At 35.2% G+C, this 17,556-nt stretch overlaps 1 pseudogene; it reads left to right on the top strand.

Moving 5' to 3' along the window:
* The first annotated feature begins 282 nt into the window (after positions 1-282).
* LOC126875727 (carcinine transporter-like) lies at positions 283-17,196 on the top strand (annotated as a pseudogene).
* Positions 17,197-17,556: the final 360 nt, after the last annotated feature.

Below are 17,556 nucleotides of genomic sequence, written 5' to 3'. Positions count from 1 at the left end.
CGCAACGTTCTCGGCAGGTACACTCACCTGCGCGTCACCAGTTTATGTCTCTCGCTTTCCGGTCGCGTATACGTGTCGCGACAAAGCGACGAGGGAGAAGGAAGATTGCGATGGTAGTGAGAAGAGCGAGAAGGGAAAAAAGCGTGCAAACGAGTCACGAGAAAACCCAACGGTCGCGGTGAAGCAGGAGAAGCGGCTCTTTGGAATCGTAAAATCCCCGCAGTTCTCCAGTGACGTCTTCGACTTCGGCGTTGCTGTCGACGGGACGATCCACGGGAACCAAAGTCATCGTCCAATAGCCGCACACACGACGCTGGTGGGGCTCCGCTTTCGTTTGCACACGCTATAAAGCCCCGCTAATTGTCCACGCGGCGAACAGTCGGTGCGTGCCCCCTTTTAAACGACGATGTAGCGCGGCGTCCGAAAAATCGAGGATCCGTGCACCCAAGATCATTGTGACGATCGAGATCGAGCACGTGTCCTGGACTTGGATCACAGGATCACGAGAGTCGTTGCGATCCGCGATTTTTTTTGTTATTTTTCCAATTTCAGTTTTATCCTGTTGAAACAGTGAAAAGACATCCGGAAGAAGAAGAAGAAAAGAGTAAAGTTTGTTCGAAATCGACTTATCGAGTCGGACAAAAGTGAAGAAGCTAGATTTCATTTTATTTCTGTGACTTCTGCAGAGAGTTTCTCGTTTTAGAAACAAAACCACGACGAGATTTGTGATACGCCGAGTGAAGTTTCGCGTTGCTCTCGAACGATCGTGGAAAAGGTAAACGTTTGTTTGCACCGATCATTCGTATCGATGTGTCGCGTGAGACTTGAATTTTGGTACAGTGGTTCGTCGTGAAAGTATTTGAACGCTGGTCGTAAAAGGCTTTGGTGCATAATGTATGTTATCTGTTACACGAAACATTATGAAGCATATCGGGAAAAACTTGTTCGATATAACCGTACCTGTGTTATCTTAGCCGTGTCTCATTACGGTGATAATTAAACTTCAAAATGTTTCGCCTAACACACATATTATAATATCTACTATATCCATAAAGGACTTCTATAAGTATTTCAGCATTTAGCATAGATAACTTACGTATCTTTATTGTATGCGTTACATAAAATATTTAAAAATTTCTTTAGTATCGGAATGAGACATGACTATTGTAGGTCAGTCAAATTTTTAGTCAATCTGAAAACTCATATAGGAACTACTGTGATATTCATTGATCGCGAACATAATACACATGATATATTTACAAAATGTTTGCACAAATATTCAGATATTTTCACGTAAGCTACTGTATATTTGCTATTTCGCGAAGAAGGAAAAAGAATGAAGTTCTTTCATTGCTCCAATCGTGTTTTATCTTTCATTAACACTTGCGTCGATAACCTACTTAGATGACCAAATTTCCCTCGTTGAAGATAACAACTAAAAGTTTGGTATTTGCTCCGATCAAGTTACATACATACCATTTCTTCGTAATTAATCGGTCTCTTTACTTCTTCTCACTTTCACGACCAATTTAATTAAAATCCGAGCCAATGACTGCTATAACACTGCTATAATATAATAATATATGGCTCTTAAGATTGGAAGTTTCGTTAAGTATCACGATATAATGGTGGTCCGTTAATTGATCGAGATTTTGATTTGTTAAATAAACAATTTTGTCCTTATTAGTTCTTTAAAATGTCTTCGTGATGTGACAGTCAGTGTATTTGTGCTGACCCTTAATATACTGATGTGCAGTGACTTTCACGTCTACATTTATTTAGTTCAGATATTTTACTAATTATTAGAAACATACTGCAGACAATGTAGTAGAGCCTCTCTTTTCTGAAATAATAGGAAGACGAAATTTCATTTATCCAAATACAGTTTAAGAGTAATCGACAGATTCTTTAAATATTTATGAATCCATAATCAGATAATTTTTTCAACGTAAATAACTACACAGAGTTACGTTCTTTATCGTACTTCGAATCATCGAAGTTCTTCTACGAGTGCCACGAGTGCTTCGGCATGAGAAGATATCTTTTCATTAGCTTTTTCGTCTGCTGTTTTCATTTATATAAAATCGCCATTATTATCGTCTACGTGAAACATTTCATTACATCAGAATACTTACGGCTTTTCTACCGTTGCCAACATCCGAGGAATCTACGTGCTTTGAAGAATTTTCAATTATGTTTTTCTTCCTTTAATGTCTGTGATTCTGGCTTCTCCAATATCGTGTATTTTTGCTAATTTTGTTGCGCTTACATCACTTTCCAGTTTTCTCGTTTACATCGTATTTTCCTGCGATAGTTAGAACGCTTCCTAGTTTCATACCAAATTCGTATAATCACAATTCAATGAATCAAATCAAGGAAAGAGTACATTGTGTATGAACACTGACGACATACGTATGTACATATTTGAAACGGAAAAGGGCATTCGTTACGAAGAAATATTGTGTTTGGATAATAGAACGTTCGGATATTAGGCTATTTGGATAATACCGTGATATACATTTGCTACATCCATTTCGGTGTACCAATTAGGAATAAAAACATTAAAAAAACAAGTTGAAATGATTTACACAAGAAATAGAAAAATTACCACGGTATCTTAGAATGTTTTAGTATATTACGTACATCATTTTGCTTCTTTTGTTTATTTTTTCAGTAAGTGAAACACAGCGTCTGTGCCAGAATAACTAAGAGTAAGTTAGACGTTTCTGAGAAACTGTGACTAACTCCGAGTACAACATACGATAGAATGGTAATAATAGTGAAACTTATATACTAGGTAAACATTTCTAGTAGGCACTATTATGACAAAAATATAACAGTACAAAGTAACTTAGGAGTAACAGAATCATAAAGTTCTTTAAGGACCCTTTGTGAAGAAACGTCGATGATGGCATAAATATTGGTATGCTGAGAGTTGAAGGATAGACGTCTATAGAATTTTGATAGTATCTGTCAGATATCTGTATCTCGTTGAAGATCAACAGCATCGGAGATTTCCTAGAACTCTGGCTCATTTAACAGCTAATTATTTTAAAGAAGGTTAGACAGAAGAAATATGATAAATCCATTTATGTTGATTTTCTAATTATAGCGTTACTTGATGATTAAGTATAAAGTTGAAGAGGAATAAACTTACTAGATCAAAGTCCTTTAAAGCTTGCTTATTCTTTCGAAGATAACTAACAAATCCGCAAAACTTTGTAGAAAGCTGTTTAATCACAAAGTTAAATAGATCTTTGAAATAGAAAATTTGCCAGCTGTGTATTCAATCTTAACGCTAGAAACTAGCAAATCAGACAAAATCACTGACATCGGATTTGTTGTTTTTGGAATTTCTAAAAATATACAAGTGTTTTCGATAGCATCACTTAGTGTTCATCGATAGTGTTCACTTTTATTGGAACAGAAACGCGACTATATATACTTATCCATTATCGTGATATTTATCGAGACTATGTATAACATATTTAGATGGGTATCAAAAGGTCGGACGTTTTAATGATAAAATTATGTTTTTCTAAAGAACGTAAACTTAGAAAACTGCCTTCTTCTCTATGAACTTGGTATGTTTAAATGCCACGATCGACTAACAAAGCACTGTACTACAAAATACCAATCGGTGCCGATCAGTGAGAGGTAAACTCACTATTCTAGAACAGGTGGTCAAACACTGCAATTAAGCAACAAGAATAGGACAACCGTGACTCATATAGTCTTTCAGAAGCCAAAATGATTAACTCTTTGTACACTAGTTCTTGCGCATTATCCTGGCACACGGCGTAAGCGTTCAATTTTTCTAGAAGAGAAATTACTTCCATAAGCTCAATTTGTCGCAAAAAAGAACGCCGTAAACAATCATAAATTCCAAGATGAATAAGAAAAAAATAATTCCAATGTTGTCGCTGGACCATGGACTTTTATCATATAAAGCGATAATTAATCTAACTTACTCATTGTGTATTACAACAAATTTTTATTTCATTCGTTGCTTATTATGCAAAAGCTTATTCGCGTTAAATATGGTAGAACTCGATTAATTAATCGAACTTTTACCGATTTGAAGCACTCACTTGAACGTGAGCTCGTATCACGCGAAAAATGATGAGTAGCGAAGAAAATTGGTGAACTCTTGTTATATGAATTCCAATCGATCCATATAAATTGTCCGTCAGGAAAATCAGATAATTGGGATTGCAATCTTAAATAAAATGTCTGTTTCTATCGACTACAATAAGTGTTTTAATGTATCATATTAAGAAACAATTAACTCGATAACGCCATTATAAATAAATAAATAGAACGATAATTCCTCGAAAACGATGGTATTCCAATATTAATAACAGATTTCTTTCCTTTCTTTTCTTCGTTTTGCCTTACGACCAAGAAGAACACCAATCAATAGGAAGACTTACGGTTGGAAGTGAAACCAAACGATCGTTCCACTTTGTATTGTTACGAGTCTGTAAGTTTGACTTTGTAGTTTGTGCGAGTTCCGCGAGATCAAAACGCTATGCTGTATCTCGTGTGCATCGAATGAATTTCAATGGCTCGATCGCGATCACGATCGCTTTCCCTGATCGATTCGAAGGCGAGAAAACTGGCCCCGCAGGGAAAAATCACGTATGCAAACTATATGTATCCATGCTAGCCATGATCGCTCTTATTAATTAGTTCTGGGATGTAATAGTTGTTCAAGGTGCGCACTTTTGTGTAACCGGTTACCGAGAACGTTTGACACTCGAGTTATGACGATCGTTACGAGCCTCCATTTTCATTGGTGCGTCGGTGGACGAGTTATTGCTACTCTGCTATGCGTTTTCAATCGGGAAAGGTCGGTTTTGAAGCTGTGTTCAATATTCACGCGTAGCTTTTGCTGGAGCATACGTTTCTCATTAATTTCACGGATCGATTACTTTGGGGAGGTTTCTTACATTTTTTAATCGTAAAATTATTGGTTGTAAGATTTTTTTGATATACCATATTCTAAGAGATCTCGCTTTTTTAATGTTGTAACAATTTTCTAGAAATTGCAATGTAATTCTTAATCGAATTTTTGAGCCAGAATTATTTAAAATCATTATATCTAGCAATGCACGAGAAATATCGCAATACTTGTTTCATATAAGTTATTATATATACACACAGACAAATTATTTACATGCACAAATATCGCTTGCATTTTTTTGTCAGAATAAGGACGGTACCTGATGGGAAAATTCGTATTAATTTAGGTGGTCCTGGCTTAACGTTAGGGATAAACACGTGTTCGTTTTATTGCACGCTTTACGCACAATCCGGAAATCAATGCTAACTTAGTCGATCGTTGTTCAAAGCGAACAATTTATCACAACTGACTAGTTGCTACGTAGGAATGTGTTTATTCAGTATTTTTGTTAAGGAAAATGTATTTTTAGTGTTGTATACTTCATGTATATACAGATGCAGCTACGACTCGGATAATTACTGATTAATGATAGCAATCTGCTATAATTGACTAATACTTACTATAATACGTTTACCTATTTTGCATACAATTTCTTTTATCTTTTTTTTTTTTTTTTTTACTATGAGCAAATGGTGTTGGATCGAACGCATTATGTATCTTTTTCAAATTTTCTTATTTTATATTTTATATTTTTATTTTATAGCTTCCTTGAAAATTCTATGAAAATTAGGATTTTTAATGATTCGAAGATTAGAAAATTCGAAGATCGTGAGATTAGAAGATTCGAAAATTTAGACTGAACAATTTGGAGATTTGCAACCTTGTGAATTAAAAGATCCAGAATTTGTTAGACTTATTAAAAAATGGTGTATTCAAAAATAGCATATTCTCTTTCGAAGACATTTTTCTCAATTTATCCTATTGGAAAGTACAAACTTCATATATCACTTGAATCTCGATTAGAATCTCAATTAAAGTAGTCATCATTCCACATAATCATTATCGCCAAAAATGCCATTCAATTTGTGGTAGAAAAATTCTTTTCTCGTGTCCATCGACATACCGTTGTAACGTAAAGTGCGTTACAGTATACGCGAAATAATTTATGCAAATGTTACCAAGACCCTAGAAAATAACAGTTATGTCACGGACTGGTCACTTCCGGTTCTCTCGTCATTAATACTCTTTGTTTTATCTAAGTTCGTGGTAATCGCAACGAACATTAATTACACAGAACCGTAATAAATAACCATCTACACTTATGAAACATCTATGTATGGACTATTAATCGAACGCGATCATCTCGTAGATTTCGTTAAAGATCAAATCTAACCGCAATTATCTTACAAAAAATGTCATTAAATTAATAATATTTTAAACGAACTTAATTCTACGAGAAATTTCATTGAACGCTAGTAAATTAACGATATTTAAATAATAAATAATATTTCATCAAATAAAGAAATAATTAATCAATTAAAACTTGCAGGAACGATTTTATAATCGATTTAATCATCGATCTATTTTCGAAATGATTTGCAAGATTGAGATCTGAATCGTGTAAATTGCACGGTGTAAATATCATATCGTGTTGTACGATGGTTGAAAAAAAGCGAGTTTGTGCAAAAGGGGATTTCTCTTTGGGGTATGAAAGGTTTCTTAGAAGACGAAGGTGGTTGGGAAAGAGTTTAATTGGCGGAAAATTAAGGATTCAATTATCAAAGGGAGCAAAAGCTTTCGCGCGTATATTTTATATTGAAAATGATTGCTCTTGATTCAACGTTTATAACGTTAGCCTTCGTGAAGTAAAAGTAAAATGGCGTTCGCTAACGGTGTCGAATTTTTTCTTAACGATTCTAGTTGAATAATATCACGAATTTGTCGGGATTATTGTAACAATAATTTTACTTACTTGTTTTAATTATCCAGTAATTAACTGTAGTAATCGTTCACTGATAGAATCAAATTTTTATCGAAAATTTTATTTAAACAAGATTCAAAGATTAATACAAATTACTATGGAGCTACAATAATTTCGTTTACTTCTTTCATAAGCACACAATCTTTACGATAAATATCTTCCTTGATAATTTTATTTATGTAATACCTACTTGGATTTTTTAATAATTAACTATAATTGCTTTTTTATTGGTGCTTGTTTCTTAACTGAATAATCTTTAAAAAAAAAAGGCAACAATCGTGTGACATTCTGCACAGTGTCAAAATAAGCAGGAACCGGAGGTATGGTGCTCTATTATTTAAAATTTTCATTAATTGTCTTTAGAATTAATTATTATTTACACATTACGCACGATACATTTTGTGTATTTCATGATCATTTCTTCTAAACAAACTCTTCTATTCCAATGACAATTTACATCTGATTACATTACATTTTTATTTAACAATCCTCACGTCTCAAAAATATTATCTTCCTATTTGCAAAAAGGATCTAATAAGAAGCAAATTATTTAAAGGACACTCCAGTTAGAACGTACAAGTGACAGCAATAAGCCTTCGATAGTATCCTCCTTTTTGCAATAACCTTGCAAAAATGTTCAAGGATCTTTCCTTTTCTCTTCCTCTCTAGCAAATTCAAATCACTTTTTCCAGTACACTCTGTATCACCTTGAATTAGCCTTTACCTAAGATTATATCGTGTCAAAAAGTAGCATGGCAATATATCTAGACAATACAAACATCTACTTCCTTTCATCTCGACTTTAGATTTCATCTTCTTCATCTTGATTTCAACAATGTCGTTCACCTCACCTTGAACCCGTTTAAGAAAATTTAGCGAAGAAGAGATTTCTCCGCTTAATAAGAGAAACATCATAACACGTTGATAAACATGAGAAATTATCCGGCTAAATGTAACGAAGAGATAGACATAAGAGAACTTGCTACTAAAACAACAGTCGCTCACGTGAAAGTACTCGGGCACTTAAACAAACCTTTGGTGATTTTTATACGAGACACTTTGAGATTTCATTGACACTGAAGTGAGACACGATCGTCGTAATTACATTGAGAAAATTTGAAACAGATCTAAACGTGTATATAGAAATTTCATATATTTATTGGAAACATATATTATTGTTATTTTATATATAAAAATTACCAGAGTATTTGAGCAGTCAATTATTCGCTAAATTAATAAGAATAATAAGCCACGATGTACGTAGTAAAATCATCATCATGTGTTATATACATATTAATTTTTCATTTAACATATATATTTGCGAAATATATATACATTGTCTCATGTATATATATCTTCAATATACAATCTCAGATTGATTCCAAATTTTACTATTATAATCTCGATAATCGTATCTCGTTAGAGTGCTAACGAAATTATAGAACGTTTCGTGATATGAAAGTGTTCGAGTACTTCCGTGAGCCACTGTATATCATAAGATCGATCACCTTGATCGTTTATCGATCTGTATTCCTAAAACACATAAAAAGGTATGAACGCATTGCAACACGAATTTATTCGGCGACCTAATAAGACCCCATTCACCTTGAACTTAGTTTCCTCGTAACGTGTAATTTGAGTTAAGTAGGTGATCGAGGATCATTGATTCGCAGATATCGAGATAATGACAGTCATGGTGGAGTCCGTAAAAGCCGAGGAGGGCGAACGTCCGAAGATCGAAACCTTCGACGACATACTACCGTACGTTGGCGAGGCCAGCCGCTACCAATGGTTCCTTTTCATCATGCTCCTTCACCTTCGTCTACGCGTTCCTCTACTTCACGCATTTCTTCATCACGCTATTGCCAGCTGAACACTGGTGTACCGTTCCGGAACTCGAACGATGGAACCTCACAGACAAACAAAAGTAAGTGACACTTCATGTGCAATTTGTCTTATTTGAATTATTGAGTTATACGTAACGAACGATCCTACATAGTTTCTTTATGTTCGAATTTACCCTGTTACGCGATAGACATTTTCAGCTCGGGCAGATCGAAATGGTCAATAATCATGTTGATCGTATAACAAATCAATACATGTTTTCATTAAAGACGTTCCTTTCGATGTCTAGAATTAACCACCTTCTATAGGAGACAATTTATATGCATATGTACATATCTGTTCAAGTCACGTGCACGTAGTTTAAACCAGGCTTCTCGAAAGCCTGTTTGTTTTCCATGCAGGTCGCAATAAATATTCTCGACGACAGAATCTTCCACTTGCACGGAGATTTCCATTTTCTCAGCTGTGATAGCGTATCGCATCGCGACAATTTGTTTCTTTAAAACCACAATATAATATCTGATAACTTGCACGAAACAACTGTGTTTATTGAATCAGGAAAACCCAAGTATCGCGTTGTATATGTAAATGCATATGTAAATATCGTGTCGTACGGGAGTGGGGGAGATACCTATAACCAGTTTGCGACGAGATAAAAATAGTTGGAAATCGCGATTCCATAGTTATACTATTATCAACGTCTTTTTCACGTGTTCTATTTCAAGAACGTAAGGAATTACTTGTGAAAGGATAGGAAGTCTGGATGGCACGATTCCAACGAATCGTGTTACCATTCTTGACGACGCATGCGAGATCTGGTTTTCTACGATGCGTCAACGAGGAAAATCGTTCGTTACGCTTGTTTTCCATTGAATCACCCTGGCCAAGGCGAAACTATCGCTTTGTAGATCGACGATTTCTTAGCGTTCCGGGGGCCCGCCGGAAACCAGTTTGGTCGACGACCTCCGGCAGATTCTAGACGTTCACGTGTTCCGCGAACTGATCGGCTAGGAAATTCTTTTTCGTTTCGCATAATTTCTCGAATCTCCCCGCGTACCGTTTATTTGTCTGGAAATAGACTCACCGATACGTGCAGCGATCGGTAATTAAATCCCAACACAATTCGAATGCCTCGGAGTGCAACAGATACGGGACGATCGTCCTTCCAGCTCTTGCCTTTGTTCCTATTTTTACGGTCATTGTCTCTTTTCCTCTTTTATATTTTGTGCTTTTGTTTTCCTGTTGTTTTATTTTTTCACCTTTCTCATTTTTGATTTTTTTTTTTTTTTTTTTGAAAAAGCAGATTTATAAATAATAAATAGGCCGCGGATTTTTATGCGAATTTTATTTTTACAGAAAATTTAAAAATGCGAAAATGTAAACACTATTAAAGATAATGTGTTATTACTGTTACTGATATCGTCGTTATTCTTTATTAGAGAAATTATTATAGATTTTTATATTGTTATGTATATTACTTTTGTCACATTTTTTATTTAAACAGGATTCGAATTAAGTTTCAAGGAATTGGACTAATTTAAGATTAGGATTAAAAACTATGCACTTTTGAGTAGAAATTTCATCTTAGTTTTCCAATTTCTCTCCCTCTCTCTACCATTTGCTGTCATTTTTCCTTGGTTATTTAAAAAAAGATAAGAAAATCAAAGGAAAATTAGTATTCTTAAAAATACTTCTTGCAAATTTCATCATCGTTAATGTAACGTATTCTTGTTTTATGTAGGATTGCACTATCGATCCCTCCAGCGTCGAGTGAGGAATTGCTGGCGGAAGGTGCGACTTCGTTTTCGCGATGTAACATGTACAATGTGAACTATACCGACATATTGGAGAGTGGTATCAGAGAGGCAGACCCATCCTGGCCAATAAAACCATGCCAATATGGATGGACCTTTAATCACACGATGATACCATACAAATCTATAGCTGTCGAGGTAAAATCACAAGAGAAAATTATATTCTTTATATAAAGTAACTTCAAACACCGATTAACAAATTTTTATTTAAATTAAAACTGTTGGAACCGTCGTTCTATAAATATTTACGGTCTTTCATAAAGCTGCTGACGATAGCATATAATGCAGTCATTATAAAAGAAGTCCTTGTTGGTTGCACGAACTTAGACGTAGGTGTAATTACTTGTTATGCTGTTTGCATCTTAACAGAGCTCGTTTATAACGGAACATAAAATTAACCTTGTCATCCTTAATTATTTGTACGTCTCGGCGTATTAAATCACGAACATGAATCCGTTTATATAATATCGCATAAATCGAAAAGTGAAAGTTACAACTGTACAATAGACAGATATTTCGAATTGAACGTATAAATACGCACTTGGTAACTTCTTACGACTCAAGACATTTTTATCGAATATTTATTGTTATTATTATTATTTCTGTAGTAACTTGTGGATTCTTAGAGTAAGTGATAAGTGATGATGGTAGAGTTTAAAGTTTGATGTATTTTAATGAGTGATATTCGATAACAAAAGGACAGACTACGATATCGTCGCAAGCCGACTCACACTCCGTATCCGCTCAACTCGCACTCTGCTTCTCGACTGCCTCTCTGGCCGTTGTAGCACTCTATTGTCTATTGCTGGGCCCACCGCACACGTGTTCTACAGACGCTCGTAGCCAGGGTCACGTAGGTCTTTTCGGCAAAGCTATTTACCTGAAGGACTCGGTAATGCATTGATGGAACCGACAGCGCCTCGGCTCTCGCGACATTGTCTGTAGTTAGCTCGACATTTCCTAGGCCCTTCTTCCCGATACTACATTTCTAATTTCTATTTCTGCTATTTTATTACTAAAAAAGTCCTACTTAAATCGGGAGATACTATCTTCTACTTAACAAATTTATATTCCTTCCACTATGACAAATTCTCTAATCATATCCAAGAATTATGCAAACTACCTCTACTATTTTATTACTAAAAATATTACCAAAAGACTACAATTAACTAACCTACGACTCAGGTTTTCAATTCTGATGATATTAAAAAACTACGGAATTTATTACTCGTCCTTTCGTCGTCTTCCTTATTCTCTTCACCTTCTATCGATTTTCTAACCACGCGGTGTTTTTTCATAACTAGCCGCAATTATAAAGCATCCCCCTTTTCTGTTTCAGCTGGAATGAGTATGCGACCACGCATTCCTTGGCTCAGCAGCACAATCGGCCTTCTTCGTCGGCAGCATTCTTGGAGGCTTAATATTCGGTTACATAGCCGACCATTGTGGCAGAATTCCAGCGTTGGTTGCGTGCAACGCGGTTGGTTTCATCGCGTCTGTCGGCACTGCGTTTTGCAACAGCTTCTGGAGCTTCTGTCTGGCGAGATTAGTCGTCGGTACCTCGTTCGATAACTGCTTCAACGTGCTTTTCATTATCGGTGAGTCATCGAGAAAATTATAAGAGAGAAAAAGCTGTTGAGAATAGGAAAACTATAATTTATGACCTAATAATGAGGCGCCGGTATCGGTCCCGTTTTACGTAACGATTAACTATTTATGACGTGTTTGAATAAATGTTTATTGCCCTATGTCGGTTTGTTTTTTCTTAAGTCAAATTTTTATTCGAATTTTACGATATCAATTTTAAGATATTTAATGGTAAATGATTTTACTGAAACTTTATATTTTGGAATTATATCTCGTAATTTGAAATTTGTTGTGTAATTGTATATCTAGTTTGGTATTAAAATTACATGTGTCTAGGGATACTTTAAGATATTTTATTTTAAACGACAGGATACTTAATTCTGTATACTTTTCTGGTATGAAATTATATCTTTCGAGTGACCTATTTCCCTATGGAGAATAATCTTCGGTTATACCACGATTACTGAGGCACTCTCCGTTCGATATTGAGATGAAAGCAGTGTTCCTTTTAAAATTCTTTTTAATTCAAAACGATCTTACATTGTCGATGTTAATGATTTATAAAATCTACAAATAAGTCTGAATATTTGAAATTAGATTGGTAAAAAACGAAGAAAGGACAAACCTAAAGGAAATAAGGAAACAATATTATTATATCAAATGAAGAAACGAAATTGACGAAACATTTGGGAAGATTTCTATAACGATGTAATACAATAACGATATCACGAATTATTCTTTCAGTGATCGAATATGTCGGTCCGAAATATCGAACTCTGGTAGCGAACATGTCGTTTGGACTTTATTTCGCGGCAGCCTCGAGTCTTTTGCCTTGGATCGCATATTGGATCTCAAATTGGAGGATCCTCAGCATGGTCACCGCATGTCCTATGGTGGTTGCGTTTGTAGGACCATGGATTGTTCCTGAAAGTGCACGGTAGTTTAATTCCAATTTCTTTTTCATTATAAAAATATAATACAAAGAAATTTCGTAAGTAAATTAGTATACGATAGTATAGTAGACATTTAATCTTACCTCGTCCTTTGGATTATTTTTGTATCTTCGTATCATCGGAAAATTCTTTAAAAATAATCCTCAAAGAAATATAAGAAATTTCTTTTACGTTAAAGTTTCTCTTAAAACATCAAAAGTCCTTTGAGACCGGACCATAAAAATTCCAAAATTATAGCTGAATTAAATTGGGTAATATTTTATCCAGCAATACATACTATCTTGGGATCGGTTATTACATCGATTCCTCTGTCTCGTAAATAAAACATAATAAAACATCTCAAGGTCAACATCTTTCTCTCGATAAGCCATCACATTTTTAGCTGTGCAAAATAAATGATTGATGCGTAACTAGACAGCTCTATTCAAATTTGCACAAAAAGTTTGTCGATACAAAAGGTTGGTGAAAGTGATGATTTTGAAAATTTCTTACAGGCTTTTATAACGTTTGCGTATTTCATATACTTCCGTAGTTGGTACATAACCAGTGGCAGGGTGGACAAAGCGATCGAGATGCTGAAAAACTTCGCTAAAGTGAACGGTAAAGAGGTGAAGCAAGAAATATTCGACGAATTTGAGAAAAGTTGCAAGGCGATGAATGAGAAGGATCAATCGCATAATCAATACACTGTCCTACATCTCTTCAAGCTGCCACGACTTGGTCGTATCACTATCATGCTCATCATTTATTGGTAAGTTAACCTTTCCAACATCAATCGAACAAACTACACAGCTAGAACTTTTTACTTGTAAATTCTCAGCAATGATTACAATATTATTTTAGAAAAAACTAAGACACCAGAGAAACTTATAATCATATACGAAAAGATATACAGGGTGGTTGGTAACTGATGGTACAAGCGGAAAGGGGGTGATTCTACGCGAAAAAAGAAGTCGAAGATATAGAATAAAAATTTTTTGTTTGAGGTTTTGTTTTCGAGAAAATCGACTTTGAATTTTCGCTCGGAAAAATTAAAAAAAAATTCTATTCTATATGTCGGGCCTAGCCACGTGTGATGTTGCCTCGGAGGTGTCGATACAATGGGACATACGTTGTATTAATAATCAAACTTCAGGCAGAAACTGCCTAGCAACGGCGTTTGGAACCTTCTCGATGCTTCCAAACGGGTATAGAAAACAAATGCAATCGTACAGCGAGAAAAATTCCACGAGGCTGGCATTCGTGTGATTGCTTTGGAGAGTGATACATCGAGCATTTTCAACAATCGTATTTTGCGCCTAAGATTAGTTTACGTTTAGTGAAGAGTTATCCCGTTGACTGTGGATTCGTTTGAACCCAAAGACATTGTTAATAGTGTTCATTAAACTTATTATTCATACAATTTATTATTCACTAATTTTATCATTCGTTAAACTTATTATTCATTAGACTTATTATTTGTTAAGCTTTGTGATAGTCCTGTATATACGTGTAAATATAATCTCGGCTTTGTGGAACAATGGCTAATTCACGTGAAGAGTTGTTACAAAATTCTAACCATAACCCGACATATATTTTCGACTTCTTTTTTCGCGTACAACACCCGCTTTCCGCTTGTATCACCAGTTACCAACCACCCTGTAGATAGGAAAGGTATTCAATTTTATACTTCCTTTACGTTTCTTATATTTTCTTTGTTTTTAATACTATGATAATTCTGAATCTTCCTGCATTTCCTAAAATAAAATTAACTAAGAATATGTTCTTAACTCTCAGCCTCACGATATTCCAATTATATTACACCGTTAATTCAACCAAGTTACCAATCAGCCTCGACGCTACTTCCCTGTCTTTATAAAACCAGTATTAAAATAGACACAAATTACCATAAACTAGATACAAACTACTCGAATGAACATTAAGAGAGTATATGGGGCATTTTATGTGGGTCATTAAGAATCTGCTTAAGTATATAATTAGCATCGATAAACGTCAAACGCGAGGGAACGAGTATGCGAAGGATTAATAAACGATTTTGAAGTCCAGCGTGATTTATGTATGACTCGGCTGATTCTTTTCTAGGTTGCTGATGGTGTGGGTGTTCGACGGCCACGTTTGGAACATGAAACTTCTGGACCCCGACGTTTTCACGTCGTTCTCTTTAGCGTCCCTCACGGAACTTCCGGCCGCTGTTCTACTCGCCCTTTTCCTCGACAGATGGGGCAGACGATGGATGGGTTTCGCATCGATGTTCCTCTGTGGCATTTTCTCCTTCGTTGCCATCGCTACCCCCTCTGGTAACATTTTTTCTTTTTTTTTTTTTTTTTTATTTCTTGATAAATGACTTGTCAATCGATATTATTCAATAAAATAGCAGGAACGTGTGAATAGCAGTGAGAAAGCGGGGGTGAATTTTATAGAAAAAATCCGGTTTTATCGATCGACGGTCGTTTTAAAAAGCGCTTTTCTGAAGCTTCTCCAGTGAAAGCTTTGGGAGATTGAGAAATGAAAGCTCGTGCTTGATGCAAGAATAATGTTTTTGTTAGATAGTAAGGAGATAAGCGGTGGCGTTAGGGGATATCCGCGTTTTCAAGGACATTAAGGAGTGGAAAATAGACATTTTTTAATCCGTATTTAGAATAGAACGTTGTAGTTATAAAACAATTTACTATTTTTATTTCCTCATCTTGCAACAAAATTTTCCTTCGAATTCTCTTTTATCGTTTATAGACAACAGACTTGAACGACATAATAATATAGACCCGTATTATTTAAAATCATATTATAGAGAATTTACAATTATACAATCCGGTCATTTTACTTAGTATTAATAATAATCGAATCTTATAAAATCTTTTTATACAAATATTCCTCTTCTCTTCTTTTCTTTTTCTTTTTCGCCTTTAAATCCTATTCCATTAACGATTGACATTTATTTCTCAACGTCACATACTCGACAGGGATGACATTTAATTTTTAATTGGACCATGCGCGCATCGGGCGTATGTATCGTGCGTGGAATGCGGCGATCGTGGCATTTACATATTTCTCAACTTATTCAAGGTTCGACAACGGTTGCCATGGCGATTATAGCGCGTCTTGGGGTGAATATCGCCGCGAATATTGGTTTCCAATATGCAGCGGAAATGCCGCCGACTGTGGTGAGAGCTCAGGGCGTGTTTTTAATCCATATCATCGGTTATATCGCCCACATTTTGGGACCTTACATTATTTATCTGATAAGTGAATCGAAATTTTTGTTAACGACATCGTATTTCTACGATCCGAAAATTACTCAACCTCTTTTTTAATTTACGACTAATATTATTTGTTATTGAAATACGTTTTTTTAAGTTGGTTTAATTTGTAGAAAAATTATGTTCCTTGTCGGCCATGGATTCTTCTTGTGATCTTACGAATCACGGAAACAAGATGGATTTTCGATATATTTTCCTTCGTTTCGTTTTTTTGCGAAGGAAATGTAACTTTTCTATTGTCTGTAATTATTTACAGGTTTGCGATACTACACTATAGCTTCGTTTCTAAATGAAACGAATGTTTACAAAATCTCGTTATACAGGTAACATCAATGATCCTTTGTATATTGACAACTTCTTCAAATTCTGTCTTTAACCAATATTCTTTATTAATATTTAAAAGAATATTAAGTATACAGAAAATACGAAGAGGAATATTTGCGAGGACACTCTTGATTAATGTGTAAGTTATTCTGTTTTGAATTATAAATTTACATCAAAGTATACTACTATTTGTGTAATGTTATTACTGAAAATGAACTTATGGAAGTATCCATTTATTTCCCGAAAATCGAAGGGAAATTAAGGAATTAGCGGAAAGCGGAATTAATCGCTATTACTTCTAAAAGAGGTATAAAGGGAAGCGTATAAAAGGGAGAATATTTTTCGTTTAATTTAGGTTGACATTGATCCATCTTTACCGCTGGTTGCCCTCGGTTTGCTGTCTTTTGGACACGCCTTCCTGACCCTTGGCTTGCCAGAAACGTTGAACCAGGAATTACCAGAAACCCTACAGGAGGGTAACGACTTCGGCAAGGAACAAAGTTTCTGGTGGGTTCCGTGTATATCCTCGTAAGTATAGATTCTATAATATTCTTCCTCCGCCTTATGTCAATATAAATTTACTAATAATCGTTTATTTCAATTTGACAGGAGCAAAATGCTGAAAAAATCTTATAGAAAGAAGAAAGGCCTTTCAAATCCAGCGTTTACTGGCAGTGTTCAAAAAATGGATTGTACTAGGTTATAGTGGTTAGATTTGGCGACGGCGCGAAACTTGCCAGTAGGGTAAAACTTACCAGTGGCATGAAACTTGTCAATGGCATGAAACTTGTCAATGACATGAAACTTGTCAGTGACATGAAATTGCCAGTGGCGTGAAACTTGCCAAATTTGTTGTAAATATAGTTATTAAACGTGTGCGTGTGATGTT

Source organism: Bombus huntii, unplaced genomic scaffold, assembly GCF_024542735.1.
Source record: "Bombus huntii isolate Logan2020A unplaced genomic scaffold, iyBomHunt1.1 ctg00000057.1, whole genome shotgun sequence".
NCBI classification, from domain to species: Eukaryota; Metazoa; Arthropoda; class Insecta; order Hymenoptera; family Apidae; genus Bombus; species Bombus huntii.
The sequence above is the reverse complement of the archived record's forward strand: the minus strand, read 5'-3'. Positions and strand labels throughout refer to the sequence as shown.